The 14,986-nt window shown below is 38.9% G+C and overlaps 1 long non-coding RNA gene across 1 annotated transcript in view; it reads right to left on the reverse strand.

Annotated features, from left to right (window-relative positions):
* Positions 1–1,943: 1,943 nt before the first annotated feature.
* Positions 1,944–14,986, reverse strand: part of LOC138828692 (uncharacterized) — a 100,756-nt gene continuing 87,713 nt past the window's right edge. The window contains exon 5 of the long non-coding RNA XR_011372307.1: positions 1,944–3,288. This is a non-coding gene — a long non-coding RNA (uncharacterized lncRNA). The remainder of the gene's footprint in view (positions 3,289–14,986) is intronic.

Here is a 14,986-nt window from a genome sequence, read left to right on the forward strand (position 1 = left end):
ATTTACTCCAGGCAGCATAAACAGTGGAAGCTTGAATGATGGTCATTCAGGAATTTCTTTAGAAAATTAACCAATCTTGATTTGATTACTAACAAATTTGTACCCAATACCTTTTTCATTTAAAAAATATTTTCCTTCTATAGCAATTTCATTGCCATTATAGCTATAATTAGAAAAATAATGTAGATTCTTCTGTTCCTTATCTCTTAAAAGGTAATGTGACATTCACAGAACATCCTCAGATAAGCATGATGGAAAACTGGATTTGAATTCTAGGTCTGCAACTGGTCAGTCTCAAGTATTTGGGAAATTTGGTTGGCTTTGCCTGCCTAGTTCTTTAGATAGATAAATAGATTAGATAGATAGATAGATAGATAGATAGATAGATAGATAGATAGATAGATAGATAGATAGGTAGGTAGATAGATAGATAGAGCTATAGATATAATGAAGTATTTAATAAAAAGCACAGAATCTTTTCTCAAGTATGTATATTTACATTTTGAAAAAGTAATATAAAAAGGGTAGACATTATTAAATGTATTTCTTTAAAAAAACGAGTGCATGTCAGGAATAACTTCCCTTCAGCTCATATAAGAAGATGAGTAATTGTATCTTTTGTATGTTTGCCATATGGTATTGCATGAATTTTCAAAAATTCATGTGCATTTTAAATAATGGTATTTATTTCATAGTCACAAACCAAATAATTGGAGTGGATGACCCAAATGTCTTATTTCAGTTTCCTGAATCAGATTCACAAGAGTCTAAATTTCCTAGTTATGAACATTTCTCCATGCAAACTTAACAACATAGAATGGAGTGTGAAGGTAGAGCCTTTATATATATTAGAGTAACATGCACCTACACTAGTCTGCACTCATGAAACACTGATATATTACAATTGTGTTCATATCAGAAATATACTTTAGCTTAAAGTAAAATGAGATGGACTGTATACTCTCAACCAAAGAGCAATGATCACCCACTGCAATTTTTCTCAGTGGGTAAACCCTCCCATGTATTTTACTGACTTAACTTCTATTTTGTGCTTTACAATTATTGGAGAGGTCACATTATGTCTACATACAATGCTGTAGCAGCCTTAGCTGACTTTCAGTTGTACCTCCATTCTTACGATCATGGTCAGCTCTGTAGCTGTAATCACATATTTAGTGGACATTTGATCTTGTCAAACCCTGATTTAAAATCCAGCTTTCACGTCTCATTGTCACAGTGTTAAAGATATCCCTCCTGTAGATTTATTTTATCTCCTTGTATTCCAGACACTGCCTTAGATGTTAGATTTTAAAGTAGAATTTTTGTACATTTTTATTGTAAAAATACTGTACAGAGGGGTCACAGTTAAATGACCAGGGTAATGAGTACATTTCCTATGGAGCATTGTTGCCTCGTCTTTTGTTTTTTCCCCTACGATCCCTTCCCTCCCACCTCCACAGCTACTCCCTCCCTCCCCCTCACCAGTTTTAAAGTTCATTTTCAATGGAGTGTCTTATACATCTCATTGTTACAAAAGGTCAACCTATATCCCTATTTAAGCAGTTACTTAATATCATCTTATATGGTCATATATCCATAGATTTTGACCTTTTCTGCTTCTCCTAGAAAGAAGTAGAAATTTGACTTTGCATTTGATCTGTTGAGGTATAGTGATGCCTGATGAACTGCATATATATATATATATATATATATATATACATATACATATATATAAATAATGTTAATAATGTGATATTTTGACATATATTTGTTTAATTTTACAATTGAGGAAGTAAATACATATCACTTACAAAACTTTTCATGCTGGAAGTGGCACAGTAGCTCATGTGGTAGAGCACTCGCCTTGAGCAGAAGAGCTGAGGGACAGCGCCCAGGCCCAGAGTTCAAGCCCCACAACCGACAAAAAAAAAAAAAAGAAAAAAAGACTTTTCATGCACTTTCGTATTGTTTTATTTTACAATTGAGGAAGCAAATGTACATCATTTACAAAATTGCTTTCATGTACTTTGTTATTGCTTTGTTGTGAACTTCCTAAATGCCAGGCATGGCAGCACATATTCAAACTCCCATCACTTCTGTGGCTGAGACAAGGCTGGAAAGTTCCAGGCCATCTGGGACTACAGAGAAAAAAGAGAAAAAGAACCTTCCAAAGGTTTTATTACATACTTTTTACACTTAGCCATTATGACCACCATAATGGAACTCCACTTCTTCACTAAGGACTCACAGGATGACTGCTGATGATTGGTATCTTGCCAGGTGCTCATATATGTTTGTGTATCTTCTTTGATAAAGTGTGTTTCCACCGTTTGTATTGAGGAGCTCAGAATATCAGTTCTGTCCACAACTCTGGAACAGCAGAGATGAAGGGATACCTGGCCAATGAACTGAGAAATTACAGAGAGGGAAAGGAAAGAGGGACACCAGGGGACCCAAAGGCTCACCACCAGTTTTTGGTGGTCCTGCTTAACAAACTTTTTATCCAACTTAATATAGGGGTGTGGCTAAAGTTATTTGCACAAACTAGGTCATCAATCTATCTTGTGGTTACAACCACTAACATGAGGTATACTTTGTATAAATAGTGACAATTAACTCTCTTACTGTTAGGGAGCAGAAGGGAGGAATACATATTTTAGCCATAAAATATCTTGTCTCATCTCCAAGATCTTACTATTTTAGTGTCCTAACAGCTGTATCTTAAACACACTTAAGGTAGTAACTTATAGCACTATCTTGCCTTGATGATTTGACTTTTCCAGGGTACATATCTCAGCCTTCTGAGTCTTGTTTAAGATGGCTTTCTAATCTTTTATCTCTTTCCAGATCTCACTGCTCAGCTCTAGAATCCCTCACAAGTAATCTTACAGTTGTATATTTTTGGAAAGGATTTTTTTTTCTAGGATAGGCTTCACTTTTTAAACTCTTAAGATTCCCTTTCTCTCCCTGTTCCTGTATCTTCCCCTTTGTGTGTAGGTTGTGACTGTGTGTGTGGGGTGTAGTAATGAGATTTGACTCCAGCCTTGAACTCTTGGTGTTTACACTCATGCCTGATGCTATACCATGTGAGCCAATGTTCCACTAGGCCTTTGACTGATCAATGGAACATCAATGTCTCATGGATTTGGCTACCCCAGCAACCTGTGAGCCATGGTCCTCCAATCTCAGCCTCCTGGGCATTTAGGAATAGGGATGAGCCACTGGTATCCAGATCTATTGCCAAGTGGTTTTTGGTTTTGTATTGTTGTTGTTGTGTTCATCCAAAATCTGTAAGGAAAACAAATCATTTATCATCAGGACTATTCACATAAAATATGCAGTGTTGAAAGATTAATTATGTTTGTCATCCTGTATGATTTTTATCAGTTTACAGATACAGTATGTAATTTGAATTTTTGAATTCTATTGTTGGAAACAGTTGAGTCACATATATAATTTGATTGTTCTTGATTTGGTTTTATAATGTGTTGTTTCAGAACAGAGTGTATTAAGGCTTAATTTTGCACTACTGAAACAAGACTTTTATGATTATTCAATGTCTTGTAAATTATAAGTTAATCATTTCTTGGCATCATGTGAGTGCCCGGTAGTTTCCTGTAGTCTTTCCAAGTGTTTTAGGACACAATGCCAGACACTTTTCTGAAAACATTTGAATTTACTGTTCTGACAAATATGTAAGATTGTACTTTATAAATCTCCTGGGATTTTCACTGTACTTCTCTGTACTCTCCAGTGATAAATTCATGTGACAGTTATGTTGATTTTCTCCCATGTTACATTCATCATTGCATCTTGGGAACTACTAGAATGCACTCCTGTTCTTCAGTCCATTCACGCCTTGGCCTGTATCCCTCTCACAGCAGAGAGCCATAGATTGGGAATATTGGGAATATTTCCTTTGCTGTCTTTATTTTCTAGCAATATATTAATTGAATTCACTCTCTAAAGTCTAATAATGCCTTGAAAATACTGTATTTCCATGGTTTTTTTCTTGTTATTTGGCTTCAGGGAAGAATTTAGGTCAAGCAGATTGCAAACAAGTCTCAATAAATGTTATTCATTAGATAATGTTAACTTGATGGTCTGACTGCCTGCTTCCTTTTCATTGTTTATTTTTCAATGTAGCCGTTTATTGTAGAAAATATTTCTGTGCCTATTTAATATTAATTCCTACTGTATGCAGTAATTAATTTTATTTCAACATCAACTCACAGTACCCTGTGAGTTTCTTCAGGGTATTTTTTTAGGGTACTTCACATTCTTGGATATCTTTTAACCATCAATGCGTCCAATGATAAAGGCATATTGCTTAAATCACCATTTTGATCACAAAAGGAAACCATACTGCAATCTCACTATATGGCAAGCAATTTTCTGGTTTTAAATTATTTTAGATTAAAATTGCTGTTGCAAGAATGAACATTCTGTGTATAATTTTATTATATTTTCCTAATTATTTAGTGTTAGTATATGTTCCAATATAGAAGTATAAAGTTAAAGAATTACTATTACTTTGTTTAGATTAAAATTTCTAAAATGTTCAGAGGAAAATTTCTATTTATTCACAATTTTAAGTCAATAGAGTGTCCATTATGACTAATGGAGAGAGTTTAAATTTTTGTGTTCCTTAAAGGAGTTGCTGGGTAATCAAATCCAGTGATTCATGTGTCAGTCTACTGTGTGCCTATGAGCCTGACGTGGCCTGTTGTTTTATTCTCACTCAATTAGAATAAAGAAAAATTTCAGTAGGAAGAAATTACTTGGTTAGTTTATCCAATATCTCTCATACATACAGAAATAGAATTAATTCTACACTGGCTGAAAATGGTATTCTTGCATTATTTTTATTAGTAGTTGCTGTTTTTTTATAGCCTCTCCCTTCCCCCTTGAACTCCTGCCTCTATCCTATCCCCTCTCACAAGCTCAACTTGACCCACTTCCATTCAGCCCCTCTTTTGAAACCCTGTCCTGCTACACCTGAAATCCCACCCTCAATTAACCTACACCGTAGTAGCCCTGCTATAAACTTTCAAAGCTCTGTTTGCAACCAGCCTCCTTCCTCAAATCCCTGGTCTGCTACTTGGAAATCCCTCTTCCACTCCATCTACTCTTTTCTCTGCCCCAAAGAAACATATCTCCTCCCTCAATACCCAACTTGTTCTACCCAGAACTTCACTTCCATCCGGCTCCTCCCTTGAATCCCCACCCTTATTCTCTGGATGCCCTGCCCCTACCTAACCTAGTCCCTCCAAACCCACCCTTCCCTTTAAGCCTACCCTCAACCAGCCTTCTCCCTCAAGCTCCTTAGAGGCTCCAGGGAACATTTCTCCCCTTTGCCCTTCCCCCACCCCATAACTAGCCTACTCCTACAGCCCAGACAACCCTTTCAAAGCCCTTCCCTGAACTACACTCCTCCCATGAAGCCCTGTCCTGCTACATCAAAATCCATCCGCCACCCTATATTTGCCCTTGAAGCCCTGCTTTGTTTCACTAGAAGCTACTGGCACAGCCCACCTCATCCTTGGAAAGCCCGAGTACTTCACCAGATACCTCCCTACCTTTCCATCTATTCTCTGTAAGTCCTGCCATTCTCCCCCAATAATCCAACCCTCAGCTGAGCTCCTCATCCAACCCCTAGTTGGGGTTCTCTCTGGAATCCACACTCCACTCCACAGGATACCCTGCATATAATTATCCTAAACCCTTGTAGCCTTACCACCTTCTGAAAGCCCCACCTCCAACTAGCCTCATGGCTCCAAGCCCTGCCCTTCTCCACCAGAAAATCCCACCATCCTTGCTCATTCTGGAAGGCCACATTGTTCCACTGGAAACCATTCCACCAGTTGGCCTCCTTCTGGAAGGCTTACCAGGCTTGACTGGAAGCACCTGTCCATCCCTATCCCCTTCTTTGAAGGTTTGTCTTGCCCTACTGGAAACCCTGCCCACAATAGGCTTACTCCTTAGATATCCTGCCTCCTAACACTGAAGTCCCCACTCAATCTTACTCCATCTCTCCAAGTCTTGGCTGGCCTCACCGAAAACCCCACCCTAACTAGTCCTTTGGATCCTCAACGCCCTGTCCTGACAAGGCTCATTCGTCCATTGCTGCCCCCTCCTGCTCTGCCAGAAATCCTTCCATCTTACCACATGCCAGAAAGTATGGGGTTTTCCACCAGAAATGCTGTCCTTTACTAGCCCACTTCTTCATAACACTGCTTCCCTCTCAGAGCCACACCCCTCAATAAGCTTCTCCCCGTCAGCCCAGCCTTCCTCCACCAGAAAGCCTGCATTCCATCAGCCTCTTCCCTCAAATTTCCCACCCTGCTCTACGGGAAATCCCATTTTACATATCCCATGCAGGCCCACAGCGCTCCACCAGTAACCCCTCCTCTAAGTAAACTCTGTGAGAGCTTGAGGGTCCGGGAAGTCCTGCCCCATGCTGATTCCATCTTCATGCACGCCAGGCCACTTGGGGGAGAGGGGTCAAAGGGTGGCTTGGGGGACAGGCCACCAGATGTAGCAACAGGGGTTTCTGGGCAGGGGATGGAAAGAAGGAGATGCCACAAGAGACACATGAGAAGAGACATGGCTCCTGGACCAGAGCTGTGCCCAGCTCTCCTCAGGCTTGAGGAGAATCTGGGATGGCCCGAGGAAGCTGGATCAAGGAGATATCTGGGAAATCCCAGGCTGTCAGAGAAGGCTGGAGGAAGTCCGGTCAGGCAGGGAGACCTGGGGAAGCCCTAGACAGCTGAGAGGACTGCACAGAGTTGAGAGGCCTGTGAGGAGCAGGGAGGCCTGCAGAGAGCTGAGAGGCCTGTGAAATGCGGAGAGGACTACAGAGAGCCCAGAGGTTTGTGAAGAGGTGGAGAGGCCTGTGGAGAGGTAGAGAGGCTTGCAAAGTGGCCAATGGAGAGTGGAGAGGCAAGGCTTGCAAGGAGGAGGAAAAAGGAAAACAACTTGCCCCCTGGAGGTTGCAGTTGCTCCTAATTCTAGTAACCTAGGGCAGGGTTGCAGACACATTAGTAAAACACCTTTGACATCTTTAACTGTGCTTATGTGTATTTTCTCGCTCACAGGTCATTACATCTCCTCGCTTGCAGCCCCATTCTTCTCTTAGCTGGGCCTGAAAACAATATCTTCCCTGGTAATCCTGCCGTTTTCCTCTGAACATGGCTATCTCTGAACTTCCTTCCTAAAGCCTTGTCCTGTTCCACTGGAAACCCCGCCCTACAAATCCAATACTTCCTACCTCCTCCCAAATGTCTCAAAGCCCTACCCAGACTGGCCTCCACTCTCAAAACCCTGCCCTGCTCTACCACAGAGGCTGTGGCAAAGCAAGCTCCTTCCTGGAAAACTCAAGAGGGGTTGACTGGAAATCCCACACCACCTCAACCACGAAGGTCTTACCTAGTAACTGTTTTATTTCAAATGTGATTTTAAGTTGGTATACAATTCATATTACTCAACACGATAAAACAGTTTTACAAAAAGGAAACATCCAACTGTGATAGCTATTAGATGCCTTAGTCTAGTTTGGGGTTATGGTACCAGACAGATACATATTGTGTGAAGGAATTATCTTATATTGTAAAGCTTTCTTTGCAGGTATTATTAATGTTTCATAAGTGATCATTTTATTTCTAGAAAATTTATGCACATTTGTGCCCATTAACTTTAAGAATATTAGTTATTTTGGTTGAGGAAAGAGTATTAGAGTGCAAAATCTGACTTTCACCTCATCTGTTTAATGAATAATTTCAGAGTTCCATTCCATACTATGTACTGGAGTTTTAATAACAGAAGTTCTCTAAATACCAGAATGAACTTTCAGATTCTTCCTTCCACTAAGGTTCCCTTTGGGAAAAAATGAATTGGGATTATACAGCTAAAATGTTAGAAATAAAAAAGTATTATTATATAATTATATAGTTATATAATTATAACAGGTGAAGAACCACCCAATGTGTCTTTCATTTTCTAACAAAAGGAACTTAAGGATATTTAACTATAGACCTTCTGAAGGCTAAAATACAAAAATATAAGATATGCCCTGTGTATTTCTGAAAACAAAACCAAAACAAGGAAAGACAATAATGAAGCAGAAGGGAATTAGGAACGTTGTGTGTGTGTTATATAACTGGAGACTGTAAGAAATACAATGAATCAGGTAAAAATACCTTTGGTCAGAATGTCTGTTTCATTGTAAATCTTACTTTTGTTAACCTCTGACTGAATATTTGTTTCAGCAGTGATATGCCCAGGAGCTGTGTGGTTAGGCAGTTTCATCATTGCAAGATCATCAGAATGCTGGTCTCCCACACACTTTACCATACCTCCTAGATATGCAATCCTGTTGGTCCAACACTTTAAGCCAGTCCTGTGTTTTATCAAAGTATGTATGTTATTGGTTTATTTAGGCTTTATTTTTGTTTATTTAGATGTCCTCTGGTCCAGGAGGAGGCATCAATAACAGTTTGTTAGTGGTGAACACATGTATGTATCCTTGGCTGAAATCTGCTCTTGTTTTATCTAGGCTGCTCCTAGAAATAAATAATGACAATTATATCTAACATGGTATAGTGTCACTATTAACGTCTATCACATGTTGACTATATGTTTTTTATATTTCTTTTTACCACTCTCTCTCTCTTTCTCCCTTCTTCCTTCTTTCTTCCCTCCTTCCTTATCTCCTTTACTTCCTTCCTTCTTTTTTCTTTCTTTCTTTCTTCCTTCCTTCTTTCCTTCCTTATCTCCTTCACTTCTTTCCTTCTTTTTTCTTTCTTTTCTTTCTTTCTTTCTTTCTTTCTTTCTTTCTTTCTTTCTTTCTTTCTTTCTTTCTTTCTTTCTTTCTTCCTTTCTCTTTTAATTTTAATTTAGATACGTTGTTTGTTAGACAGATATTCTACAAATAAGGACACATCAACAATCTTTTTTATTTACTGACTTTGCTCATACATTATCAGTTTTGTTGATGGCAAAACAGAGACTAGGCTAAGCTCATTCTTACCTTGGTCTGCCAATTAGCTGGGATCACAGAATGCATTTCAACCTGCCTGGCTTTAGGGAGATATGGAAATCTTATTACCTCCCTTCCCAGACTGATTCTGAATTGTGATCCTCTCAAATTCTACTTCTTCAGTTAACTATGTGACCTTCAATAGCCTGCCCTCTCTATAGGTGATCCAAATGAATGGTTAAAGGCAATAATAGTCTCTTTGTGCCAGTCTTGGGGGTTGAACTCTGGGTCTAGTCAATGTCTCTAGGATCTTTTGGCTTGACACTTGATCCACAGTGACACTTCAGGTGTTTTTCTGTGATTAATTTTGGAGATAAGAGTCACACAGTCTTTCCTGCCCTTGCAGGCTTTGAACAATGATCCTGGGGTCTCTGCACCCTAAGTAACTCGGATTACAGGGGCAAACCACAGTTGCATGCCTGCAATTTGAGTTTAATCACTGGCATAAATATTAAATGTAGGGTAAGATTGAAAATATAATTACAATAGTCAAATATTTTAGAAAGTAATTTTGTTTCTCATTAGTAGCTCATCTTTACCAGAACTAAGGGATTATTTTTCTGTTTGTCATCTTGTATGTCATTTGGAAAATTAAACTTCATGTCTTCAAAGTGGGATAAAGGATTATGAATGGCCTTATGTACCAGCTCACATCTATGATCACTATCAGAAATCAGAGATCAAGAGTATCACACTTTGGACATAATCTGGACAAAAGTTTACAAGTCCCAATCTGCACAAATAAGTGAAGCATGGTGACTCATGCCATTAATCTCAGCAACACAAGAGACATAGGTAGGAGTATCATGGTCCATGCATTGTCCACACAATAAAGAGATTTTAAGATAACCTAAAAGCACAAAAGGCAAGAGGTACCAAAAGATTAGAGTTATAAACAATAAATACATGTAAAATTAAATGCATATTTAAAATCATTAATTTTAATTGGAAATTTGATTTCATACCTATTTCTCCACCATTTTTGTTATTTATGGGCCTGAATTCTAGGCCTAGGTGCTGTCCCTCAGCCCTTCAGCTCAAAGCACCTGCTCTACCACTCGAGCCACAGCGCCATTTTCTTTTTTTTTTCTGCTAATGTGCTGCTAAGGAATCGAACCCAGGGCTTCATGAATGCAAGGCAAGTACTCCACCACTGAACCACCTTCCCAGACCCTATTTCTACACCTTTTATGTCTTCATTAGTTTGCCTTTCTGCTCTTGATTTCACTTCCACATATGATTACTCGATTCCTGGTGTTTATTTTATTGGACTATAAGTTAGTTTTCCTAATAAATTATATAATTTAATTTCTAATATGAATCTATCATATTTCACTCCTTACAATTATGTGCACCAAGTTTACCCAATTGTCTATTGTATATTTATAGATTAATTCTGTCTTCCTCAGGTGAGAGAAAACACACATTCTTACTTTCTTTTGGCTTAACTTAATCTAGTTTTCACCAGGTCTTACCATTTCTTAAAATGATGCAATATCATCCTTTCTAATAGATAAGTAAAATTCCATTTTGTATATATTCCACCTTATCCTGGTTTATTTTTCAACTGAGTGAAAATGTCTAAATGTCATTTCTTGTATTTGGTGTGATCCATCTCTCAATGTAGCATTTAAATTTGCATAACTTTTGTCTTTTTGTGTTTCCATGTGTTTAATGTTTTGCTTTTTATTCTTTATGCCATTTCTGGCATTTGCGTTAAGGGACTTGCACTCTCCTTTGACATTTTGCACTCAAAGCTGGCATTCTACTACTTGAGCCAAAGTTCCGTTTCTGGATTATTGCTGGTTAATTGGAGATGAGAGTCTTATGAACTTTCTGTCCAGCCTTGCTTCACACATCAGTTCTCAGATATGCATTCAGAATATCTAGGATTATACACAAATGTCAGCCTAACCAGGGAGATTCTCTGTGTTTTACGTTATTCCTGTTGTCTTACTGATATTAAGTAAATGGCAGCAACTTGTTATTATTTCCTTAATATTGTGCATGCAAACTATTCTATAACAAAAACTGCCTTTATTCATTCCTTGGCCTGATGCCTTACATTTTTATATATGTCATTATATAAACCATTAGTTCAATATGATACATAAATCTGCTTTTTTTTCTGTCAGTTGTGGGGCTCTCTCATGGACTTTCCTGCTTGGACTGGCTTTGAATTGCGGTCCTCAAATCACAGCCTCCAACGATTATAGGTGTAAGCCACCAGTGCCTGGCTTAGAAGGACTTCTTTTTTTTTTTTTTTTAACTCTCATTTTGCTTTCTTTTTTTTTTAATTTAATTTTATTTTATTTGAGAACATACTGTACAGAGGGGTTACAATTACATGGGCAGGATAATGCATACATTTCTTACCAAGCATTGCAGCCTCCTCCTTTGTTTACCCTTCACCTCCCTTCCCAGCCACCCCCCTCCCCCCCACACAATCATACCCCCCTCCCTCCCCCACACCGACATTGTAAAGCTGGTTTTGACATGACATTTTGTACTTCTCATTGTTGCAACAGGTCCACCTGAATCCTTAAACGACTTGTTTGTCCCCATCTCCTCCACATGTTATACTGACATCAAATAAAGTGAAAGCGGGGGTTACACTGTGGGGGAGGGACATACAAAGCAACAAAGAAATAATCTTATAAATGCGTTAGAAACACATGCATGAAAGAAACGAAAACATTAAAATACATATTTAAGGGTTCATTTTCCTAACATCACATTATCTGACCTTTTCCGCTTGACTCATACCCTATACTAGATATTGCAAATAAGGGAAACCATGGGACCTATGTTTCTTTGGGCCTGGCTTACTTCACTTAATATAATTTTTTCCAAACCTTTCCATTTCCTAACAAATGGGGAAATGTCATTCCTTCTGATGGAGGCATAGAATTCCATTGTGTATATATACCACATTTTCTTGATCCATTCATCTACTGAGGGGCATCTGGGTTGGTTCCATATCTTAGCTATGGTAAATAATGCTGCAATAAACATAGTTGTGCTGGTAGCATTTTTCGCAGCCCCCAAGAAGGTGGATAACATGGCAGGAACTCCCAAATACCTCTCAGTCCTATCTCTTAAGGTTAACGGACTGAACTCTCCAATTAAGTGACATAGACTGCCTAGTTGGATTAAAAAACAAGACCCTTCTATCTGCTGCCTGCAGGAGTCACATCTTGCCCGTAAAAACAAACACATTTTCAATGTTAAAGGCTGGAACAAATCTACCAAGCAAACGGCCCTCATAAACAGGCGGGAGTTGCAATCCTAATATCAGATAAAATAGACTTCAAATTAAAATTCGTGAGAAGAGATAAAGAAGGTCAAAATAGCTTTCAAAGGACATGACCCTGTGCTCATTTCCAATCTGTATTGTATAAGCTTTTTTGTCACAAGTCACAGTTTAATCTCCAGCTTTATGACTTGCTTACAAACAAATTATGAGAAAATTTTAAACAAATGCATAAGTAAAGTTGGCCAGGCGCTAGTGGCTCACTCCTGTAATCCTAGCTACTGAGGAGGTGGAGATCTGAGGACCGTGGTTCAAAGCCAGCCCAGGCAGGAAAGGCCATGAGACATTTATCTCCAATAAACCACCAGAAAATTGGAAGTGGCACGGTGGCTCAAGTGGTAGAGCACTAGCCTTTAGATGAAGAGTGGAGGGACAGTGCCCAGGCCCAGAGTTCCAGCCCCATGACAGACAAAAAAGAAAGAGGAGGAGGGCTGGGAAGGTAGCTCAGTGGTAGAGTGGTATCCTTGCATGTATGAGGCCCTGGTTTCAATTTCTCTGCACCACATAAGCAGAAAAAGCCAGAAGTGGCACTGTGCCTCAAGTGGTAGGGTGCTAGCCTTGAGTTGAAGAGCTGAGGGACAGCACCCAGGCCCAGAGTTCAGGCCCCATGAGCGCCAAAAAAAAAAAAGTAGATAGTTGTCTCACCCCCAAGTTTACTCATTACTTACCTTCAATGATAATAAGCTTATCTTGTTTCATTTATAATATACCTCACCTACTCTTCTCCCTCCTTCCCAGTATTATTTTAGAGAAAGTATATGACCATTTTATTCATTAATACTTCAAAATATAGATGTAAAACAATATTACCAAGTGTTGTTTCTCCAGTTTTTTTTATTGCTCAGTTTTTAGATACTGTCATGTTACTCAGACTAAGTAGTGGAGTAGAAGGGTGCTTTAAGTATTTACAAGTACTCTGTTAGCAAATGGAATATTGTCCCAATTCTTTGCATTCACCAGGTAGCTGATTGACTAATTTTTACTTCATCCTACACAAAAAAGTAGAGGGCATATGGCTTCTTGAATAACACTAGTGACTATCAATAGAACAACCCTGTGTCATTTGTTTTTATCATCCCTTCAGAAAGCTATGGTGAAGGTTTTTGTTTTCCTTCTTATTCTAATGAATTGAACTTCACTAATATTTTACCTGACTAAGCCATTCTTTGTCCAGCATCCTTATGTTCATGTGACCCACGCCCCTGTCTCCCTTACTGTCTCTGTCATGTTGGGTCTTCTTTTTTTTTTTTTTTGTCTTTGGTTGGTCGTGGGTCCTGAACTCTGGGCCTGCGCACTGTCCCTCAGCTCTTCAGCTCAAGGCTAGCGCTCTACCACTTGAGCCACACCCATTTCTGGCTTTTTCTGTGTATTGGTGATGAGGAATTGAACCCATGGCCTCATGCATACAAGGGAAGCACTCTACTACCACTTAGCCACCTTCCCAGCCTTCCTGTTGGGTCTTCTTGAACCCTCCGTCAAATGCCTTGCACAGCATTAACTATTTGGTACATTTATTTTAAAACAGTAAGTTTCTTCAAAATTAACTCCATAACCCTGTCTGGAGGCCTGAATCCTATGTTTGTAAGCATAGTCTGTAAATCTACATTATAAAGGGAAATCTTTAACATTGTTTAAGCAACAGAAATCTCACAAAAAAATTCTCTATCCCTGCCTTTGTCTCTTCATCTGATAGTGCATATCTTTTAGAAGTCAGCTTCTTCAACTATTGGGTCAAACCTTCCAGAAGGAAAACTTGCAGATATTACTTTTGGGCATAATCTAAACTAATCTGCCAGTTTTGTTTAAGTAGTAGGTTCTTCCCTCTCCTGATACTGGACAAGGGTTTAGTTCACTGCCACAAAGTGGTCTGCTGAATCTGCTCTTCTCATACTTGGGACAAGTATGTGATGTTATTTCATGGTACCATATGTCTGTGGAGTGTCATGAAGTAAATTTTCTAAATGTCCTTTTCCTGGCTTTCTAGAAGAATATCACTGAGAAAGATCATAAGCAGTCCCTGCAGCTCACATTCCATTCACTGTTCACATATTTTAGGTAAGTTTGATTCTCCTCGATTATTGAATAATTCTAACCTCTGTAGTTATTTTTCTTTAATTAGTCCTTCCTTCTGTGCTTTTGGAGTAGTGCTTCTTCTACCCAGAATTTAGAGAGTTTCTTGAGTTCCTACTAGGCATGAGAATGACTAAAATAGTGATAGACTGATACTCTTCTCAAGACCTTAATCCAAGGCCCTTATAAGACAAGGTAGTATTGAACCCAGTGAAAACTTCTTCAGACCTTCAGTCTCTAATTAAATATCAAAGACAAAAACTAAAACCAAAAAAGTTTGGGGTCCTCAGTCTTCAATTACAACAACTGAAAATGCAGAGTAGTAATGTGTAGAAAGAAACATTCCAGGAAGAGAGTATATGGAGACTTACAGTCCCATCAGAAAAGCAGATGGGACTGTAGAGTTCCTTAATGGAGGCACAGACTCTTGAAAGAGGGAGGGAACTGAGCATCTGCTTACAAGTTGGACTATCTGGTCTGGATGACAGATTTAGGGCTATTTGTATAAAATGCTTTCAGAATCAGTTAACGAAGATGATGATAGGTCCTGGAGGTGTTGCATGAAG

Source organism: Dipodomys merriami, unplaced genomic scaffold (genome assembly GCF_024711535.1).
Source record: "Dipodomys merriami isolate MVZ:Mamm:240054 unplaced genomic scaffold, mDipMer1.0.p SCAF_1612, whole genome shotgun sequence".
Taxonomy (NCBI): domain Eukaryota; kingdom Metazoa; phylum Chordata; class Mammalia; order Rodentia; family Heteromyidae; genus Dipodomys; species Dipodomys merriami.